At 42.4% G+C, this 17,024-nt stretch overlaps 1 protein-coding gene across 1 annotated transcript in view; it reads left to right on the top strand.

Annotated features, from left to right (window-relative positions):
* Window positions 1-17,024, top strand: part of LOC139748811 (pseudouridylate synthase 7 homolog) — a 558,239-nt gene that overhangs the window by 476,135 nt on the left and 65,080 nt on the right. The gene's annotated exons all lie outside the window — the stretch shown is intronic.

Here is a 17,024-nt window from a genome sequence, read left to right as displayed (position 1 = left end):
AGCACCCTCCACAGAGTGTTGCTCTTAACCCTGTCATATGCTTTCTCCTCATCCTTAAACTCCACATGCAGATTCTTCTGGTTCTCAGAGTATTTCCCACATACATTCTTCAAAATGAGTGTTTCAGAAGGTATATTTGTCCCAATGATATTGAATGGATGTGAGACGAGAATATAGGGGGAAGGGTGCATGTGTTGGAAATAATGTTTAAGAACAATATGTGGTGTGAGGAAGTTTGATCAAGTTAAGTAATGTTAGCGTAAGAGAGAAGGATTGGTAATAAGAATAATATGGTTGAGAGAACTGAAGAGGGTTGCAGAAATGGTCTGAACTTATTGAGAGAATGAGTGAGGAGAGGTTAACAAAGAGGATATATCTGTCAGAAGTGGAGGGGACAAGGTGGAAAGGATGGAGTGAAAAAGATTTTAAGTGCTCATAGCCATACACATACAAGAGGGTAAAGGCAAGTATGGAATGAAGTAGATTGGAGCATTTTCATATACAGGGGATGACATACTATCATTGGACTGAAACTGGGCATATGATGCAGCTGGGGAAAACCGCATAAAGGTCTGTTGGGCTGGTTGTTGAAAGAGGGCTGTGGTTTCAGTCAGTTACTCATAACAGCTAGAGATTGGATGCAACCAAGTGAGGCCTTTCTTCATCTGTTCCTGGCACTATTTTTGCCAATTTTGGCAAATGGTAAACTAGCGCAAGAAAAAAAATTCAAAGGAAACACTTGATTCACACTTCCTCTGATTTACTTTACAACTTTATTGAATACATACAAAAGAAGACACATGCAAAATGGAAAATACTTTGGAACAGACAACTGTGGATGAATAGAAGAGAGGCATGGAAAAAGAAGAAAAAGATAGCTATAAGATAAGCAGGAATTAGAGATACGTATATACACAGACTTGAGGTCCAAGCACGATGGTTTGGACTAAATGCTACTGATAAAGATGCAATCCCCATAAAAGAAGTAAAAGAAAAGGATGAAAAAGTCAGGCTTTCTCACCTCCATCTGGTATAATGCTGTAAGTTAAACAGGTAGAAAAAATACCTTGCAGGACTAATATGCTTGAAGGAAATTTTTATTGGAAAGTCAGAAATTAGTGTGAACATGAATATGCCATACATTCTATCACCAAAAACACGCATCCCTCCCCTCTTACATTCTAACACCAAAAACATGCATCCCTCTTCTTTTTTTTATAAAACAATGATAAGAATAAACTTTGAGCTCCAGTCTGGGGACTGATTTGGAAGGATTATACCATAATATCTTCTTGTTCCCATAAAGCCTTGGTACATACTCAAAAAAGGTTTAAGTCAGTGCCCAGAAATTATCCACCTATTTATAGTTGGAAGACTTCTGGAAACCATCACTTGAGATAGATGTCCATTTCCTCAGGGAACTCCCATCAGGGGATAGCCATGACAAAAGAGCCTCCACCTGTCACTGTCCTTACATGCCTCCCTTGCATACATCATTCCACACACTCTTTCACCATTTCTGTCTTCTGTGCTCTTTCACTGTTTCCCCATGTTACATGTGGCGTTTCTCCCACACCAACACCTGTAATTATACTATCATACCATTTCCTTCTTCCCGTATCCCTGGGGATAGGGGAGAAAGAATACTTCCCATGCATTCCTCACGTGTCGTAGAAGGCGACTAAAGGGGATGGGAGCGGGGGGCTAGAAACCCTCCCCTCCTTGTATTTAAACTTTCTAAAAGGGGAAAAAGAAGAAGGAGTCACGCAGGGAGTGCTCATCCTCCTCGAAGGCTCAGATTGGGGTGTCTAAATGTGGCTGGATGTAACCAAGATGAGAAAAAAGGAGAGACAGGCAGTATGTTTGAGGAAAGGAACCTGGATGTTTTGGCTCTGAGTGAAACGAAGCTCAAGGGTAAAGGGGAAGAGTGGTTTGGGAATGTCTTGGGAGTAAAGTCAGGGGTTAGTGAGAGGACAAGAGCAAGGGAAGGAGTAGCAGTACTCCTGAAACAGGAGTTGTGGGAGTATGTGATAGAATGTAAGAAAGTAAATTAAATTCTAGATTGATATGGGTAAAACTGAAAGTTGATGGAGAGAGATGGGTGATTATTGGTGCATATGCACCTGGGCATGAGAAGAAAGATCATGAGAGGCAAGTGATTTGGGAGCAGCTGAATGAGTGTGTTAGTAGTTTTGATGCATGAGACTGGGTTATAGTGATGGGTGATTTGAATGCAAAGGTGAGTAATGTGGCAGTTGAGGGAATAATTGGTATACATGGGGTGTTCAGTGTTGTAAATGGAAATGGTGAGCTTGTAGATTTATGTGCTGAAAAAGGACTGGTGATTGCGAATACCTGGTTTAAAAGGAGAGATATACATAAGTATATGTATGTAAGTAGGAGAGATGGCCAGAGAGCGTTATTGGATTACGTGTTAATTGATAGGCGAGCGAAAGAGAGACTTTTGGATGTTAATGTGCTGAGAGGTGCAACTGGAGGGATGTCTGATCATTATCTTGTGGAGGCGAAGGTGAAGATTTGTAGAGGTTTTCAGAAAAGAAGAGAGAATGTTAGGGTGAAGAGAGTGGTGAGAGTAAGTGAGCTTGGGAAGGAGACTTGTGTGAGGAAGTACCAGGAGAGACTGAGTACAGAATGGAAAACGGTGAGAACAAAGGAGGTAAGGGGAGTGGGGGAGGAATGGGATGTATTTAGGGAAACAGTGATGGCTTGGCAAAAGATGCTTGTGGCATGAGAAGCATGGGAGGTGGGCAGATTAGAAAGGGTAGTGAGTGGTGGGATGAAGAAGTAAGATTATTAGTGAAAGAGAAGAGAGAGGCATTTGGACGATTTTTGCAGGAAAATAATGCAAATGAGTGGGAGATGTATAAAAGAAAGAGGCAGGATGTCAAGAGAAAGGTGCAAGAGGTGAAAAAGAGGGCAAATGAGAGGTGGGGTGAGAAAGTATCATTAAATTTTAGGGAGAATGAAAAGATGTTTTGGAAGGAGGTAAATAAAGTGTGTAAGACAAGGGAACAAATGGGAACTTCAGTGAAGGGGGCTAATGGGGAGGTGATAACAAGTAGTGGTGATGTGAGAAGGAGATGGAGTGAGTATTTTGAAGGTTTGTTGAATGTGTTTGATGATAGAGTGGCAGATATAGGGTATTTTGGCCGAGGTGGTGTGCAAAGTGAGAGGGTTAGGGAAAATGATTTGGTAAACAGAGAAGAGGTTGTAAAAGCTTTGCGGAAGATGAAAGCCGGCAAGGCATCAGGTTTTGATGGTATTGCAGTGGAATTTATTAAAAAAGGGGGTGACTGTATTGTTGACTGGTTGGTAAGGTTATTTAATGTCTCATGGTGAGGTGCCTGAGGATTGGCGGAATGCTTGCATAGTGCCATTGTACAAAGGCAAAGGGGACAAAGGTGAGTGCTCAAATTACAGAGGTATAAGTTTGTTGAGTATTCCTGGTAAATTATATGGGAGGGTATTGATTGAGAGGGTGAAGGCATGTACAGAGCATCAGTGTGGTTTCAGAAGTGGTAGAGGATGTGTGGATCAGGTGTTTGCTTTGAAGAATGTATGTGAGAAATACTTAGAAAAGCAAATGGATTTGTATGTAGCATTTATGGATGTGGAGAAGGCATATGATAGAGTTGATAGAGATGCTCTGTGGAAGGTATTAAGAATATATGGTGTGGGAGGCAAGTTGTTAGAAGCAGTGAAAAGTGTTTATTGAGGATGTAAGGCATGTGTATGTGTAGGAAGAGAGGAAAGTGATTGGTTCTCAGTGAATGTAGGTTTGCGGCAGGGGTGTGTGATGTCTCCATGGTTGTTTAATTTGCTTATGGATGGGGTTGTTAGGGCGGTGAGTGCAAGAGTTTTGGAAAGGGGGGCAAGTATGCAGTCTATTGTGGATGAGAGAGCTTGGGAAGTGAGTCAGTTGTTGTTCGCTGATGATACAGCGCTGGTGGCTGATTCATTTGAGAAACTGCAGAAGCTGGTGACTGAGTTTGGTAAAGTGTGTGAAAGAAGAAAGTTGAGAGTAAATGTGAATAAGAGCAAGGTTATTAGGTACAATAGGGTTGAGGGTGAAGTCAATTGGGAGGTAAGTTTGAATGGAGAAAAACTGGAGGAAGTGAAGTGTTTTAGATATCTGTTAGTGGATTTGGCAGCGGATGGAACCATGGAAGAGGAAGTGAGTCATAGGGTGGGGGAGGGGGCGAAAATTCTGGGAGCGTTGAAGAATGTGTGGGAGTCGAGAACATTATCTCGGAAAGCAAAAATGGGTATGTTTGAAGGAATAGTGGTTCCAACAATGTTGTATGGCTGCGAGGCGTGGGCTTTGGATAGAGATGTGCACAGGAGGGTGGATGTGCTGGAAATGAGATGTTTGAGGACAATATGTGGTGTGAGGTGGTTTGATCGAGTAAGTAATAATAGGGTAAGAGAGATGTGCAGTAATAAAAAAAGAGTGTGGTTGAGAGAGCAGAAGAGGGTGTTTTGAAATGGTTTGGTCACATGGAGAGAATGAGTGAGGAGAGGTTGACAAAGAGGATATATCTGTCAGAGGTGGAGGGAACGAGAAGTGGGAGACCAAATTGGAGGTGGAAGGGTGGAGTGAAAAAGATTTTGAGTGATCGGGGCCTGAACATGCAGGAGGGTGAAAGGTGTGCAAGGAATAGAGTGAATTAGAATGATGTGGTATACTGGGGTGGACGTGCTGTCAATGAATTGAACCATGGCATGTGAAGTGTCTGGGGTAAACCATGGAAAGTTCTGTGGGGCCTGGATGTGGAAAGGGAGCTGTGTTTAAGGTGCATTATTTCATGACAGCTAGAGACTGAGTGTGAACGAATGGGGCCTTTATTGTATTTTCCTAGCGCTACCTCGCACACATAAGGGGGAAGGGGGTTGTTATTTAATGTGTGGTGGGGTGGTTATGGGAATTAATAAGGGCAGATAGTATGAATTATGTACATGTATATATATGTATATGTCTGTGTGTGTATATATATATATATATATGTACACGTTGAGATATATAGGTATGTATCTTTGCGTGTTTGGACGTGTATGTATATACATGTGTATGTGGGTGGGTTGGGCCATTCTTTCGTCTGTTTCCTTGCGCTACCTCACTAACGTGGGAGACAGCGACAAAGCGAAATAAAAAGTAAAAATAATGCCATTTCCTTATACATTAGGCCCTTTAAATGTACTACCATACACTGTTCTTGTAAACTTCCTATCTTGCATTCTTACTGTATGCCCAAACCACCTCAAAATATTATGTTTTACCCACTCTACCACTCCATAATTCATTCCCTTTGCATTCCCTGCCATACCACATCTCATACATCCCCACATTTCTTTCTCGATTCCATCTAGTCATTCCACATGCTCCTCTCATGTAGCTCATTTCCACTTCCTGGATTCTTGACCTCAGTGACTCATTCTATGTCCATGTTTTGGCTGCATAGGTAAAGGTTAGAAGGACAATCCTTCCTTCACTTACACCTCTTCCCTTCACTAGTCTGTTGAGGGACCCAGTGACTCTACCCTGCACTGCTCTCTCCATTATATATCGTAACATATCACCTAACTTACCCAAGATAACTCCTGAATACTTAAATTCTTTTACCTCTTAGTAAACTTTCTTCTTTCTTTCAGACACAATTACTTTACTTTTACTTGTATTTACCTTCAGTCGCCTATACTTACACACCATACAAAACACATGAAACCTTCTGCAACTACTCCTCACTCTCAGCAAACAACACAGGATCAGCAAACAACAACAGGCTTGTCACTAGCCACCATACCTCATTGCCTCACTCCATCTCTGCACCCCTTTTCCCAAGATAAAAACAAAGGAGAGATAGGTAGTATATTTGAGGAAGGAAACCTGGATATTCTGGCTCTGAGTGAAGCAAAGCTCAAGGGTAAAAGTGAAGAATGGTTTGGAAAAGTCTTGGGAGAAAAGTCAGGGGTTGGTAAGAAGACAAGAGCTAAGGAAGGAGTGGCACTACTCCTGAAGCAGGAGTTGTGGGATTGTGTGATAGTGTAGGAAAGTAAATTCTAGATTGATGGAGAGAGATGGGTTGTGATTGGTGCTTATGCACCTGGTCATGAGAAAAAAGATCATGAGAGGCAAGTGTTTTGGGAGCAGCTGAGTCAGTGGGTCAGCAGGGTTGGTGCGTGGGACTGGGTATAAGCGATGGGTGATTTAAATGTGGTGAGTAATGTGGGAGTTGAGGGTATAATTGGTGTACATGGGTATTTAGTGTTGTGAATGGAAATGTTGAAAGAGCTTTTAGATTTGTTCGCTGAAAAAAGACTGGTGATTGGGAATACCTGGTTTAAAAAGAGAGATACACTTATGTGAGTAGGAGAGATGGTCAAAGGGCATTATTGGAGTAATACCTGGTTTAAAACGAGAGATATACTTATGTGAGTAGGAGAGATGGTCAAAGGGCATTATTGGAGTATGTGTTAATTGATAGGCATGTAAAAGAGAGATTTTGGATGTTAATGTGCTGAGAGGGGCTGCTCTAGGGTTGTATGATCACTATCTTGTGGAGGCGAAGGTGAAGATGTTATAAGTTTTCAAGAAAGAAGAGAATGTTGGGATAAGAGAGTGGTGACAGTAAGTGACCTGGAAAGGAGACTTGTGTGAGGAAGTACCACGAAAGATTGAGCATAGAATGGCTAAAGGTGAGAGCAAATGACATAGGGGGAGTGGGTGAGGAATAGAATGTATTTAAGGAAGCAGTGATAACATGTGCAAAAGATGCATGTGGCATGGGAAAGGTGAGAGTTGGGCAGATTAGAAAGAGTAGTGAATGATGGGATGAAGAAGTGAAGCTATTGATGAAAGAGAAAAGAGAGGCGTTTTGAGTGCCAAAAGAATATCAGGAGTGGGATTCGAACCCACGCCCAGCAGACCATATTGCAACCTCAAAGCAGCACCTGACTGGGAGGTGTATTGAAGGAAGTGGCAGGAGGTCATTGAAAAAAAGGGCAAATGAGAGTTTGGATGAGAGAGTATCATTAAACTTTAGGGAGAATAAAAGGATGTTTTGGAATGAGGAAAATAACATGCGAAAGACAAGAGAACAAACGGGAACATCGGTGAAAGGGACAAGGGGAGAATTGATAACAGGTAGTGATGAAGTGAGAAGGAGATGGAGTGAGTATTTTGAAGGTTTGTTGAATGTGTTTGATGATAGGGGCAGATGTTTGGTGCTTTGGTTGTAATGGTGTACAAATGGTTTGGAGAATGGTTTGGTAAATAGAGAAGAGGTGGTATAAGCCTTGCGGATGATGAAATGCAGCAAGGAAGTGGGTTTGGATGGCATTGCAGTTGAATTTATTAAGAAAGGGGTGACTGTGTTGTTGATTGGTTGGTAGGGATATTCAGTGTATGTATGGATCATGGTAAATTGCCTGAGCATTGGTGAAATGCATGCATAGTGCCATTGTACAAAGGTAAAGGGGATAAAGGTGAGTGTTCAAATTACATAGGCATAAGTTTATTGAATATCCTGGCAAATTGTATGAGAGGGTATTGATTGAGAGGGTGAAGGCATGTACAGAGCATCAGATTGGGGAGCAGCAGTGTGATTTCAGAAGTGGTAGAGGATGTTTGGATCAGGTGTTTGCTTTGAAGAATGTGTGGGAGAAATATTTAGAAAAACAGGTGGATTTGTATGTAGCATTTATGGATCCAGAGAAGGCAGATGATAGGGTTGATGGAGGTACTTTGTGGTGTGGAAGGTAAGCTGCTAGAAGCAGTGAAATTTTCTTATCAAGGATGTAAGGCATGTGTATGAGTAGGAAGACAGAAGAGTGACTGGTTTCCAGTGAAGGTCAAACTGCAGCAGGGATGTGTGATGTCTCCATGGTTGTAAATTTGTTTTTAGATGGGGCGTTTATGGAGGTAAATGCAAGAGTTTTAGAGACAGGGGCTAGTGTGCAGTCTGTTAGGGATGAGAGTGCCTAGGAAGTGAGTGAGTTGCAGTTTGCTGATGATACAGAGCTAGTGGCTGATTTGAGTGAGAAACTGCAGAAGTTGGTGAGTGAGTTTGGAAAAGTGTATGAAAGGAGAAAGATGAGAATAATTGTGAACAAGAGCAAGGTTATTAGGTTCAGCAGAGTTCAGGAACAAGTTAATTGAGAAGTAAGTTTGAATGGAGACAAATTAGAGGAAGTGGAATCTTTTAGATATCTGGGAGTGGACTTAGTAGCAAATGGAATGATGGAAGTAGAAGTGAGTCACAGGTTGGGGGAGGGAACGAGGTGAAGGTTCAGGGAGCATTGACAAATGAGTGGAGAGAGAGAACTTTATCTTGTAGAGCAAAAATGGGTATGTTTTAAGGAATAGTAGTTCCATCAATATTATATGGTTGTGAGGCATGGCCTATAGATGAGGTTATATGGAGGAGGGTGGATGTGTTGGAAATGAAATGTTTAAAGACATTATGTGGAGTGAGGTGGTTTGATCGAGTAAGTAATGAAAAAGTAAGAGAGATGTGGGGAAATAAAGAAGAGTGTGGTTGAGAGATGAGAGACCAGAAGATGATGTGTTGAAATGGTTTGGACATATGGAGAGAATGAGTGAGGAAAGGTTGACAAAGAGGATATATGCATCAAAGGGGGAGGGAACAAGAAGTGGGAGACCAAATTGGAGGTGGAAGGATGGAATGAAAAAGATATTGAGCGATTGGGACCCAAACATACAAGAGGGTGAGAGGAGTGCAAGGAATAGAGTGAATTGGAATGAAGTGGTATACCAGGGTCGCCTTGTCATTGGACTGAACCAGGGCATGTGAAGCGTCTCGGGTAAACCATGGAAAGGTCTGTGGGGCCTGAATGTTGAAAGGGAGCTATGGTTTCAGTGCATTACACACAACAGTTAGAGACAGTGTAAAAGAATGTGGCCTTTGTGTCTTTTCCTTGGTGCTACCTTACTGAAGGGGGGAGGGTTGCTCTTTACTGTGTGGCAGGATGGCGACGGGAATGGATGAAGGCAGCAAGTATGATAATAAACGTGTATGTATGTATATGTCTGTGTATGTATATGTGCATGTATGGGTGTTTATGTACACATATCTGTATATGAGTGGTTGGGCCATTTTTCGTCTATTTCCTTGCACTACCTCGCTAACGCAGAAAACATCAATTAAATATAATGCTATTTCAGTGAAATTTATTAAAAAAGGGATGACTGTGTTGTTGATTGGTTGGTAAGGATATTCACTGCATATATGGATCATGGTGAAGTGCCTGAGGATTGGTGGAATGCATGCATAGTGACACTGACATTGTACAAAGGCAAAGGGGATAAAGGTGAGTGTTCAAATTACAGAGGCATAAGTTTGTTGAATATTCCAGGGAACTTATCTGGGAGGGTATTGACTGAGAGGGTAAAGGCACATACAGAGCGTCAGATTGGGGAAGTGCAATGTGGTTTCAGAAATGGTAGAGGATGTGTGGATCAGGTGTTTGCTTTGAAGAATGTATGTGAGAAATACTTAGAAAATCAGGTGGATTTGTATGTATCATTTATGGGTCTGGAGAAAGTATATGATAGGATTGATAGAGATGCTTTGTAGGGTTTTAAGGGTATATGGTGTGGAAGGTAAGTTGGTGAAAGCAGTGAAACGTTTTAACCAAGGATGTATATTATGTGTATGAGTAGGCAGAGAGGAAAGTGATTGGTTCCTAGTGAATGTCGGTTTGCGGTAGGGCTGTGATCTTCGTGGTTGTTTAATTTGTTTATGGATAGGGTGGTTAGGGAGGTGAATGCAAGAGTTTTGGAGAGAGGGGCAAGTATGCAGTCTGTTGTGGATGAGAGGGCTTGGGAAGTGAGTCAGTTGTAGTTCGCTGGTGTTACAGTACTGGTGGCTGATTCGGGTGTGAAACTGCAGAGGTTAGTGACTGAGTTTGGGAAAGTGTGCAAAAGAAGAAAATTGAGGGTAAATCTGAATAAGGGCAAGGTTATTAGGTTCAGTAGGGTTGACGGACAAGTTGATTTGGAGGCAAGTTTGAATGGAGGAAGTGAAGTGTTTTAGTTATCTGGGAGTGGACTTAGCAGCAGATGGAACCATGGAAGTGGAAGTGAGTCACAGGGTGAGGGAGGGGGCGACAGTTCTGGGAGTGTTGAAGAATGTGTGGAAGGTAAGAATGTTATCTCTAAGAACAAAAATTGTTATTTTTGAAGGAATAATGGTTCCAACAATGTTAAATGGTTGCGAGGCATGGGCTGTCGATAGGGTTGTGCGTAGGACGGTGGATGTGTTGTAAATGAAATGTTTGAGGACAATGTGTGGTGCAAGCAATGAAAGGGTAAGAGAGATGTGTGGTAATAATAAGGATGTGGTTGAGAGAGCAGAAGAGGATGTGTTGAAATAGTTTGGACACATGGAGAGAATGAGTGAGGAAAGATTGACAAAGAGGATATATGTGTCAGAGGTGGATTGAAGATGAAGCTAGAGACCAGATTGGGAGTGGAAGTATCCATTCCTGTCACCATCCCGCTACACACGAAATAACATCTCTCCAGCGAGGTAGCACCATAAAGAGACAAAAAAGGCCACATTCATTCACACTCAGTCTCTAGCTGTCGGGTGTAATGCATCAAAACCAAAGCTCCCTCTCCAGATATAGACTCCTCAGATCTTTCCATGGTTTACCTTAGATGCTCCACGTGCCCTGGTTCAATCCATTCACTGCACAACCCCGATATACCACATCGTTCCAGTTCACTCTATTCCTTTTCACGCCTTTCACCCTCTTGTGTGTTCAGGCTCCGATCACTCAAAATCTTTTTCACTCCATCCTTCTACCTCCAGTTTGGTCTCCCGCTTCTCCTTGTTCCTTTCACCTCTGACACATATATCCTCTTTGTCAATCTTCCTTCACTCATCCTCTCCAAATGTTCAAATCATTTCAAGACATCCTCTTCTACTCTCTCAACCACACTCTTTTTATTTCCACACATCTCTCTTACCATTTCATTACTTACTCGATCAAACCACCTCATTCCTTCACCCCCTCCCCCACCCTGTAACTCTCTTCTGCTTCCATCTTTTGCCAAGTCCACCCCCAGATATTTAAAACACTTCACATCCTCCAGTTTTTCTCCATTCAAACTTACCTCCTAGTTAACTTATCCCTCAACCCTACTGAATCTAACGACTTTGCTCTTATTCACATTTAATCTCAACTTTCTACTTTCACACACTTTACCAAACTCAGTCATCAACTTCTGCAGTTTCTTCACCCGAATCAGACACAAGCGCGCTGTATCATTAGGGAAGAACAACGGACTCACTTTTATTTTTTTTCATACTATTTGCCATCTCCCGCATTAGCGAGGTAGTGTTAAGAACAGAGGACTGAGCCTTTGAAGGAAATCCTCACTTGGCTCCCTTCTCTGTTCCTTCTTTTGGAAAATTAAAAACAAGAGGGGAGGATTTCCAGCCCCCCCGCTTCCTCCGCTTCTAGTCACCTTCTACAACACGCTTTGTCGCTGTCTCCCGCATTAAGGAGGTAGCGCAAGGAAACAGGCGAAAGAATGGCCCAACCCACCCACATACACATGTATATACATACACGTCCACACACGCAAATATACATACCTATACATCTCAACGTACACATATATACACACACAGAGACATATACATATATGCACATGTACATAATTCATACTGTCTGCCTTTATTCATTCCCATTGCCACCCTGCCACACATGAAATAACAACCCTCACCCCCCTCATGTGTGCGAGGTAGCTCTGGGAAAAGACACCAAAGGCCACATTCGTTCACACTTAGTCTCTAGTTGTCATTTAATAATGCACTGAAACCACAGCTCCCTTTCCACATCCAGGCCCCACAGAACTTTCCATGGTTTACCCCAGACGCTTCACATGCCCTGGTTCAATCCATTGACAGTATGTCGACCCCAGTATACCACATCGTTCCAATTCACTCTATTCCTTGCACGCCTTTAACCCTCCTGCATGTTCAAGCCTTGGTCACTCGAAATGTTTTTCGCTCCATCTTTCCACCTCCAATTTGGTCTCCCACTTCTCTTCGTTCCCTTCCCCTCTGAGACATATATCCTCTTTGTCAATCTTTCCTCACTCATTCTCTCCATGTGACCAAACCATTTCAAAACACCCTCTTCTGCTCTCTCAACCAGACTTTTTATTACCACACATCTCTCTTACCCTTACATTACTTACTCAATCAAACCACCTCACACCACATATTGTCCTCAAACATCTCATTTCCAGCACATGCACCCTCCTGCGCACAACTCTATCCATAGCCCACGCCTCGCAACCATATAACATTGTTGGAATCACTATTCCTTCAAACATACCCATTTTTGCTTTCCGAAATAATGTTCTCGACTTCCACACATTCTTCAATGCTCCCAGAACTTTCACCCCCTCCCCCACCTTACGATTCACTTCAGCTTCCATGGTTCCATCTGCTGGCAAATCCACTCCCAGATATCTAAAACACAAAGCTTTTACTACCTCTTCTCTGTTTACCAAATCATTTTCTCTAACCCTCTCACTTTGCACACCACCTTGGCCAAAACACCCTATATCTGCCACTCTATCATCAAACACATTCAACAAACCTTCAAAATACTCACTCCATCTCCTTCTCACATCACCGCTACTTGTTATCACCTCCCCATTAGCCCCCTTCACTGAAGTTCCCATTGATTCCCTTGTCTTAGAAACTTATTTACCTCCTTCCAACACATCTTTTTATTCTCCCTAAAATTTAATAATACTCTCTCACCCCAACTTTCATTTGCCCTCTTTTTCACCTCTTGCACCTTTCTCTTGACCTCCTGCCTCTTTCTTTTATACATCTTCCACTCATTTGCATTATTTCCCTGCAAAAATCATCCAAATGCCTCTCTCTTCTCTTTCACTAATAATCTTACATCTTCATCCCACCACTCACAACCCTTTCTAATCTACCCAACTCCCACGCTTATCATGCCAAAAGCATCTTTTGTGCAAGCCATCGCTGCTTCTTTAAATACATCCCATTCCTCCCCCACTCCCCTTATGTCTTTTGTTCTCAACTTTTTCCATTCTGTACTCAGTCTCTCCTGGTACTTCCTCACACAAGTCTCCTTCCCAAGCTCACTTACTCTCACCACTCTTTCACCTAACATTCTCTCATCTTAAAACCTCCACAAATCTTCACCTTCATTTCCACAAGATAATGATCAGACATTCCTCCAGTTGCCCCTCTCAACACATTAACATCCAAAGGTCTCTCTTGCGCACCTATCAATTAACATGTAATCCAATAATGCTCTCTGGCTATCTCTCCTACTTACATACATATACTTATGTATATCTTTCTTTTTAGACTAGGTATTCCCAATCACCAGTCCTTTTTCAGCACATAAATCTACAAGCTCTTCACCATTTCCATTTACAACACTGAACACCCCATGTACACCAATTATTCCCTCAACTGCCACGTTACTCACCTTTGCATTCAAATCACCCATCACTATAACCCGGTCTCGTGCATCAAAACTACTAACACACTCACTCAGCTGTTCTCAAAACACTTGCCTCTCATGATCTTTCTTCTCATGCCCAGGTGCATATGCACCAATAATCGCCCATCTCTTTCCATCCACTTTCAGTTTTACCCATATCAATCTAGAGTTCACTTTCTTACACTCTACCACATACTCCCACCACTTCTGTTTTCAGGATTAGTGCTACTCCTTCCCTTGCTCTTGTCCTCTCACTAACCCCTGACTTTATTCCCAAGACATTCCCAAACCACTCTTCCCCTTTACCCTTGAGCTTCATTTCACTCAGAGCCAAAACATCCACGTTCCTTCCTTCAAACATACTACCTATCTCTCCTTTTTTTCTCATCTTGGTTACATCCACGTACATTTACACACCCCAATCTGAGCCTTCGAGGAGGATGAGCACTCCCCGCATGACTCCTTCTTCTGTTTCCCCTTTTAGAAAGTCAAAATACAAGGAAGGGAGGGTTTCCAGGCCCCCGCTCCCATTCCCTTTAGTTGCCTTCTACGACACATGAGGAATGCGTGCTGAAAAAGGACTGGTGATTGGGAATACCTAGTTTAAAAAGAAAGATATACATAAGTATACGCATGTAAGTAGGAGAGGAAAAGTTGAGGTCCAGATAAATTTTTGGTCTGTCAAGTCTTTATTATGGCGGATGACCAACTACCTACCCTCATGTATCCAAGATATGGTTGTACTTTGTGTAAGGAATAAAATTGAGAAACATCGTAAGCCAATATTCCTGTTTCATGGTAAGAGAAGTGGACCAGGCAGTATGATACAGTGGTTAAATTGATGAAAACTACTATTGACGTTTGTGTAAATAAATTATACATTTCCCTTTTCCATAGCCAGAGGTTGAACCATTATGTGACATTCATTTTTCATTTCATTTCAAGCTAGAAGTTTAAGTTTTCTAAATTATTTCTTACATTTTTCATATGTATATATATGTATATGTGTGTATGTGTGTATATGTGCGTATGTGTGTGTGTATATATATATATATATATATATATATGTGTATATATATATATATATTTTTCGCTGTCTCCCGCGCCTGCGAGGTAGCGCAAGGAAACAGACGAAAGAAATGGCCCAACTCACCCCCATACACATGTATGTACATACGTCCACACACGCAAATATACATACCTACGCAGCTTTCCATGGTTTACCCCAGACGCTTCACATGCCCTGATTCAGTCCACTGACAGCACGTCAACCCCGGTATACCACATCGCTCCAATTCACTCTATTCCTTGCCTTCCTTTCACCCTCCTGCATGTTCAGGCCCCGATCACACAAAATCTTTTTCACTCCATCTTTCCACCTCCAATTTGGTCTCCCACTTCTCCTAGTTCCCTCCACCTCCGACACATATATCCTCTTGGTCAATCTTTCCTCACTCATTCTCTCCATGTGCCCAAACCATTTCAAAACACCCTCTTCTGCTCTCTCAACCACGCTCTTTTTATTTCCACACATCTCTCTTACCCTTACGTTACTTACTCGATCAAACCACCTCAACACACATTGTCCTCAAACATCTCATTTCCAGCACATCCATCCTCCTGTGCACAACTCTATCCATAGCCCACGCCTCGCAACCATACAACATTGTTGGAACCACTATTCCTTCAAGCATACCCATTTTTGCTTTCCGAGATAATGTTCTCGACTTCCACACATTCTTCAAGGCTCCCAGAATTCTCGCCCCTTCCCCCACCCTATGATCCACTTCCGCTTCCATGGTTCCATCCGCTGCCAGATCCTCTCCCAGATATCTAAAACACTTTACTTCCTCCAGTTTTTCTCCATTCAAAGTAACCTCCCAATTGACTTGACCCTCAACCCTACTGTACCTAATAACCTTGCTCTTATTCACATTTACTCTTAACTTTCTTCTTTCACACACTTTACCAAACTCATTCACCAGCTTCTGCAGTTTCTCACATAAATCAGCCACCAGGGCTGTATCATCAGCGAACAACAACTGACTCACTTCCCAAGCTCTCTCATCCCCAACATACTTCATACTTGCCCCTCTTTCCAAAACTCTTGCATTCACCTCCGTAACAACCCCATCCATAAACAAATTAAACAACCATGGAGACATCACACACCCCTGCCGCAAACCTGCATTTACTGAGAACGAATCACTTTCCTCTCTTCCTACACGTACACATGCCTTACATCCTCGATAAAAACTTTTCACTGCTTCTATGTATATATATATATATATATATATATATATATATATATATATATATATATAATTCCCTGGGGATAGGGGAGAAAGAATACTTCCCACGTATTCCCTGCGTGTCGTAGAAGGCGACTAAAAGGGGAGGGAGCGGGGGGCTGGAAATCCTCCCCTCTCAATTTTTTTTTAATTTTCCAAAAGAAGGAACAGAGAAGGGGGCCAGGTGAGGATATCCCCTCAATGGCCCAGTCCTCAGTTCTTAACGCTACCTCGCTAACGCGGGAAATGGCGAATAGTTTGAAAAAAAAAATATATATATATATATATATATATTTTTTTTTTTTTTTGCTTTGTCGCTGTATCCCGCGTTTGCGAGGTAGCGCAAGGAAACAGACGAAAGAAATGGCCCAACCCACCCCCATACACATGTATATACACACATACACGTCCACACACGCAAATATACATACCTATACATCTCAGTGTACACATATATATATACATACACACACACATACATATATACCCATGCACACAATTCACACTGTCTGCCTTTATTCATTCCCATCGCCACCTCGCCACACATGGAATACCATCCCCCTCCCCCCTCATGTGTGCGGGGTAGCGCTAGGAAAAGACAACAAAGGCCTCATTCATTCACACTCAGTCTCTAGCTGTCATGCAATAATGCCCGAAACCACAGCTCCCTTTCCACATCCAGGCCCCACACAGCTTTCCATGGTTTACCCCAGACGCTTCACATGCCCTGATTCAATCCACTGACAGCACGTCAACCCCAGTATACCACATCGATCCAATTCACTCTATTCCTTGCCCTCCTTTCACCCTCCTGCATGTTCAGGCCCCGATCACACAAAATCTTTTTCACTCCATCTTTCCACCTCCAATTTGGTCTCCCACTTCTAGTTCCCTCCACCTCCATCACATATATCCTCTTGGTCAATCTTTCCTCACTCATTCTCTCCATGTGCCCACACCATTTCAAAACACCCTCTTCTGCTCTCTCAACCATGCTCATTTTATCTCCACACATCTCTCTTACCCTTACGTTACTTACTCGATCAAACCACCTCACACCACACATTGTCCTCAAACATCTCATTTCCAGCACATCCATCCTCCTGCGCACAGCTCTATCCATATCCCACGCCTCAAGGCCATACAAAATTGTTGGAACCACTATTCCTTCAAACATACCCATTT

Source organism: Panulirus ornatus, chromosome 1 (genome assembly GCF_036320965.1).
Source record: "Panulirus ornatus isolate Po-2019 chromosome 1, ASM3632096v1, whole genome shotgun sequence".
NCBI lineage: Eukaryota > Metazoa > Arthropoda > Malacostraca > Decapoda > Palinuridae > Panulirus > Panulirus ornatus.
The sequence above is the reverse complement of the archived record's forward strand: the minus strand, read 5'-3'. Positions and strand labels throughout refer to the sequence as shown.